At 38.3% G+C, this 6341-nt stretch overlaps 1 long non-coding RNA gene across 2 annotated transcripts; it reads right to left on the reverse strand.

Moving 5' to 3' along the window:
* Nucleotides 1–4047: 4047 nt before the first annotated feature.
* LOC131889953 (uncharacterized) lies at nucleotides 4048–5887 on the reverse strand. Of its 2 annotated transcripts, XR_009374258.1 has the most exons (4): nucleotides 5714–5887; nucleotides 5254–5304; nucleotides 4329–4446; nucleotides 4048–4121 (listed from the first exon to the last, which is right to left on the reverse strand). It is a non-coding gene; the product is annotated as an uncharacterized LOC131889953 (long non-coding RNA). The 2 variants fall into 2 exon arrangements; XR_009374257.1 differs by lacking the exons at nucleotides 4048–4121; nucleotides 4329–4446 and adding an exon at nucleotides 4453–4847.
* Between the last annotated feature and the right edge of the window lie 454 nt (nucleotides 5888–6341).

A 6341-nucleotide genomic window follows, 5' to 3' on the forward strand; every position in this document is an offset into this window, starting at 1 on the left:
GTTATAAGGGTTAAGGAAGGGAGGTGGGGTGAGATTAAGTTTAGGAATAGGGTCAGCTCTAAAACTACGAAACTGAGCTATCCTATTTCTCGCCTTTCTTTACGTCCCTTATACGGAGACAGAGGTACACCGTACGTTACAGCCCGTCTTAAGTCGCATGGACTGGCAGCACATGTACGGGTGAAAAAAAGGACAATCTACCCTTGAACATCCATTCTTCCTATTGTACTTCTCAAGTCCAAACTTGAGAAGTTTTTGACACCATTTCCTTCCAAAGGACAAGGCTGCTTCCGGTAAACAGGACAGACTGTTTTCTCCACAACTGTCTTTTTGTGCTCTATTTCAAGAGGAGATACTACTTCAACCTCTACATTGGTCAAATCAGTCGACTTCTCAACTACTGAGTGAGCCTGTTCTTCAAGCAGCACCCTGGTTTCATTGACCCAAGCAACTAAAGCCTCTATGATTAAGGACTTCTTGACTACTGAAGGATCCTTCCCTGCTAAGACAAAGTCCAAACATTTTCTAGCCTCTTTGACGACTTTTCCAAAAATATATTCCATCATGAATACAAGAGGAACTATCTATGAGCAGCAAAATCAAGAGACCAAGAAAAAGAAAAGAACTAAAAGTCTATGCAATCTTGTCCTGAGGTACAGGACAACAGAGCAAAAGAGGGATGAACTACTTCACATCAAACTAAACATACCAATCTAAGATGGAGATAATAAACAAGAAGTAAAGGACAGAGAAAAGCAAGGAATCAAGAACATATGTAAACTAGGAAAACAACACAAAAACACAGAAATAAACTCAACAAACTGATCTAACACAAAATGAAATCAATACACTAATGAACAATTAATCTAACTGTCAAGAACCAATACAATCAAACTAAAGAACTACGCATAACAATTTGGAAATAGAAATATACTACACCACAAAGCAGAGAGAAACCGCCAAAGCTAAACATAAACATAAATGAGCAAAAACTAAAATGCGACTGTTCTCAGCGAGCTCCAAAACAGGAATGAACAGTTTGTCTTGAGAGAGATAAACTTGCTGCATCAGTGCTCGCATTCCAGTACAAGGAGCCGCCATGACATATTTTGTTGGAATTTGAACTCTTTTGGTTAGGTAATTTATTTGTCCTGATGTTATTTGTTCCAAAAAAGGGAATTTCTTGAAGGGAACACTAATTCCAATGTTTGTACAAGTCTGTATTCGCAGATGAACTGGCCATACCTAAAAAAGAAGGTCGCGAGAAAAATTTACGAAACTTGCCTGGCAATCAATGCTCCGCATTCAGTACAAAGGGCCCCATGACTGTTGTTGAAATTTGACTTTGGTTAGTAGTTTGCCTCTATGTTATTTGTTCCAAAAATGGGATTTCTCGATTGGACCACCTAAATTCAATGTCTTGACAAGTCTGGTATTCGCAGATGAGGCTCTACCTAAAAAGAAAGGGTCGAGAAAAATTTACGAAACTTGCTGCATCAATGCTCGCATGACATAAATTGTTGGAATTTGACTTTGGTTGTAATTTTGCCTATGATATTTGTTCCAAAATGGGAATTTCTCGATGGGACCACAATTTCAATGTCTTGACAAGTCTGTATTCGCAGATGACGCCTCTAACCAAAGAAAGGGTCGAAGAATAATTTACGAAACTTGCTTCATCAATGCTCGCATTCAGTTACAAAGGCCCCATGACATATTGTTGGAATTTGACTTTGGTTATGTATTTTGCCTATTGATATTTGTTCCAAAAATGGGATTTCTTGATGGGACCACTAATTTCAATGTCTTGACAAGTCTGTATTCGCAGATGAGGCCTCTAACCTAAAAAGAAAGGGTCGAGAAAAATTTACGAAACTTGCTGCATCAATGCTCGCATTCAGTACAAAGGGCCCCATGAACATAATTGTTGGAATTTGATCTTTGTGTTTAGTATTTTGCCTACGTTATTTGTTTCCAAAATGGGAATTTCTCGATGGGACCACTAATTTCAATGTCTTTGACAAGTCTGTATTCGCAGATGAGGCCTCTAACCTAAAGGAAAGGGTCGAGAAAAAATTTACGAAACTTGCTGCATCAAATGCTCGCATTCAGTACAAAGGGCCCATGACATATTCTTGAATTTGACTTTTTGTTGGTATTTTGCCTATGTTATTTGTTCCAAAAATGGGATTTCTCGACGGGACCACTAATTCAATGTCTTGACAAGTCTGTATTCGCAGATGAGGCCTCTAACCTAAAAAAGAAAGGGTCGAGAAAAATTTACGAAACTTGTCTGCATCAATGCTCGCATTCAGTACAAAGGGCCCCATGACATATTGTTGGAATTTGACTTTGGTTAGTATTTTGCCTACGTTATTTTGTTCCAAAAATGGGATTTTCTCGATGGGACCACTAATTTCAATGTCTTGACAAGTCTGTATTCGCAGATGAAGGCTCTAACCTAAAAGAAAGGGTCGAGAAAAATTTACGAAACTTGCTGCATCAATGCTCGCATTCAGTACAAAGGGCCCATGACATATTGTTGGAAATTTGACTTTTGTTAGTATTTTGCCTATGTATTTTGTTCAAAAAAATGGATTTTCTCGTACGGACCACTAATTTCAATGTCTTGACAAGTCTGTATTCGCAGATGAGGCCTCTAACCTAAAAAGAAAGGGTCGAGAAAAATTTACGAAACTTGCTGCATCAATGCTCGCATTCAGTACAAAGGCCCCATGACATATTGTTGGAATTTTGACTTTGGTTAGTATTTTGCCTATGTTATTTGTTCCAAAAATGGGATTTCTCGATGGGACCACTAATTTCAATGTCTTGACAAGTCTGTATTCGCAAGATGAGCTGCCCAACCTAAAAAGAAAGAGTCGAGAAAAATTTACGAAACTTGCTGCATCAATGCTCGCATTCAGTACAAAGGGCCCATGACATTTGTTGAAATTTGACTTTGGTTAGTATTTGCCTATGTTATTTGTTCCAAAAATGGGATTTCTCGACGGGACCACTAATTTCAATGTCTTGACAAGTCTGTATTTCGCAGATGAGGCCTCTAACCTAAAAAGAAAGGGTCGAGAAAAAATTTACGAAACTTGCTGCATCTATGCTCGCATTCAGTACAAAGGCCCCATGACATATTGTTGGAATTTGACTTTGGTTAGTATTTTGCCTATGTTATTTGTTTCCAAAAATGGGATTTCTCGATGGGACCACTAATTTCATTTATGTCTTGACAAGTCTGTAATTCGCAGATGAAGCCTCCAACCAAAAAAAGAAAGGGTCGAGAAAAATTTACGAAACTTGCTGCATCAATGCTCGCATTCAGTACAAAAGGGCCCCATGACATATTGTTGAAATTTGACTTTGGTTAGTATTTTGCCTATGATATTTGTTCCAAAAAATGGGATTTCTCGATGGGACCACTAATTTCAATGTCTTGACAAGTCTGTATTCGCAGATGAGCCTCTAACAAAAAAGAAAGGGTCGAGAAAAATTTACGAAACTTGCTGCATCAATGCTCGCATTCAGTACAAAAGGGGCCCATGACATATTGTTGAAATTGACTTTGGTTTAGTATTTTGCTATGTTATTTGTTCCACAATGGGATTTCTCGATTGGACCACTAAATTCAATGTCTTGACAAGTCTGTATTCGCAGATGAGGCCTCTAACCTAAAAGAAAAGGGTCGAGAAAATTTACGAAACTTGCTGCATCAATGCTCGCATTAGTACAGAAGGGCCCCATGACATATTGTTGGATTTGACTTTGGTTAGTATTTTGCCTACGTTTATTTTGTTCCAAAATGGGATTTCTCGGATGGGAACCACTAATTTCAATGTCTTGACAAGTCTGTATTCGCAGATGGAGCCTCTAACCTAAAAGGAAAGGGTCGAGAAAAATTTACGAAACTTGCTGCATCAATGCTCGCATTCAGTACAAAGGGCCCATGACATATTGTTGAAATTTGACTTTGTTAGTATTTTGCCTATGTATTTGTTCCAAAAATGGATTTCTCGATGGGACCACTAATTTTCAAATGTCTTGACAAGTCTGTATTCGCAGATGAGGCCTCTAACCTAAAAAGAAAGGGTCGAGAAAAATTTACGAAACTTGCTGCATCAATGCCTCGCATTCAGTACAAAGGGCCCATGACATAGTTGTTGGAATTTGACTTTGGTTAGTATTTTGCCTATGTTATTTTTGTTCCAAAAATGGGATTTCTCGATGGGACCACTAATTTCAATGTCTTGACAAGTCTGTATTCGCAGATGAAGCCTCCAAACAAAAAGAAAGGGTCGAGAAAAATTTACGAAAACTTGCTGCATCAATGCTCGCATTCAGTACAAAGGGCCCCATGACATATTGTTGGAATTTGACTTTGGTTAGTATTTTGCCTATGATATTTGTTCCAAAAATGGGATTTCTCGATGGACCCTAATTTCAATGTCTTGACAAGTCTGTATTCGCAGATGAAGCCCTCCAACCAAAAAGAAAGGGTCGAGAAAAAATTTACGAAACTTGCTTCATCAATGCTCGCATTCAGTACAAAGGGCCCCATGACATATTGTTGGAATTTGACTTTGGTTAGTATTTTGCCTATGATATTTGTTCCAAAAATGGGATTTCTCGATTGGACCACTAATCAATGTCTTGACAAGTCTGTATTCGCAGATGAGGCCTCTAACCAAAAAGAAAGGGTCGAGAAAAATTTACGAAACTTGCTGCATCTATGCTCGCATTCAGTACAAAGGGCCCATGACATATTGTTGGAATTTGACTTTGGTTAGTATTTTGCCTATGTTATTTGTTTCAAAAATGGGATTTCTCGATGGGAACTAATTTTAATGTCTTGACAAGTCTGTATTCGCAGATGAAGCCTCCAACCAAAAAAGAAAGGGTCGAGAAAAATTTACGAAACTTGCTGCATCAATGCTCGCATTGCAGTACAAAAGCCCCATGACAATTGTTGGAATTTGACTTTGGTTAGTATTTTGCCTATGTTATTTGTTCCAAAAATGGGATTTCTCGATGGACCACACTAATTTTCAATGTCTTGACAAGTCTGTATTCGCAGATGAGGCCTCTAACCTAAAAAGAAAAGGGTCGAGAAAAATTTATCGAAACTTGCTGCATCAATGCTCGCATTCAGTACAAAGGGCCCATGACATATTGTTGGAATTTGACTTTGGGTTAGTATTTTGCCTATGTTATTTGTTCCAAAATGGGATTTCTTGATGGGACCACTAATTTCAATGTCTTGACAAGTCTGTATTCGCAGATGAGGCCTCTAACCTAAAAAAGAAAGGGTCGAGAAAAATTTTACGAAACTTGCTCATCAATGCTCTCGCATTCAGTACAAGGGCCCCATGACATATTGTTGGAATTTGACTTTGGTTAGTATTTTGCCTATGTTATTTGTTCCAAAAATGGGATTTCTCGATGGGACAACTAATTTAAATGTCTTGACAAGTCTGTATTTCGCAGATGAGGCCTCTAACCTAAAAGAAAGGGTCGAGAAAAATTTACGAAACTTGCTGCATCAATGCTCGCATTCCAGTACAAAGGGCCCCATGACATATTGTTGGAATTTGACTTTGGTTAAGTATTTTGCCTATGTTATTTGTTCCAAAAATGGGATTTCTCGATGGGACCACTAATTTCAATGTCTTGACAAGTCTGTATTCGCAGATGAGCCTCCAACCTAAAAAGAAAGGGTCGAGAAAAATTTACGAAACTTGCTGCATCAATGCTCGCATTCAGTACAAAGGGCCCCATGACATATTGTTGGAATTTGACTTTGGTTAGTAATTTTGCCTATGTTATTTGTTCCAAAAATGGGATTTCTCGATGGGACCACTAATTTCAATGTCTTGACAAGTCTTATTCGCAGATGAGGCCTCTAAACTAAAAAGAAAGGGTCGAGAAAATTTACGAAACTTGCTGCATCAATGCTCGCATTCAGTACAAAGGGCCCCATGACATATTGTTGGAATTTGACTTTGGTTAGTATTTTGCCTATGATATTTGTTCCAAAAATGGGATTTCTCGATGGGACCACTAATATTAATGTCTTGACAAGTCTGTATTCGCAGATGAAGCCCTCTAACCAAAAAGAAAGGGTCGAGAAAAATTTACGAAACTTGCTGTATCATGCTCGCATTCCAGTACAAAGGGCCCCATGACATATTGTTGGAATTTGACTTGGTTAGTATTTTGCCTATGTTATTTGTTCCAAAAATGGGATTTCTCGATGGACCACTAATTTCAATGTCTTGACAAGTCTGTATTCGCAGATGAGCCTCCAACCAAAAAAGAAAGGTCGAGAAAAA

Source organism: Tigriopus californicus, chromosome 11, assembly GCF_007210705.1.
Source record: "Tigriopus californicus strain San Diego chromosome 11, Tcal_SD_v2.1, whole genome shotgun sequence".
Classification (NCBI taxonomy): Eukaryota; Metazoa; Arthropoda; class Copepoda; order Harpacticoida; family Harpacticidae; genus Tigriopus; species Tigriopus californicus.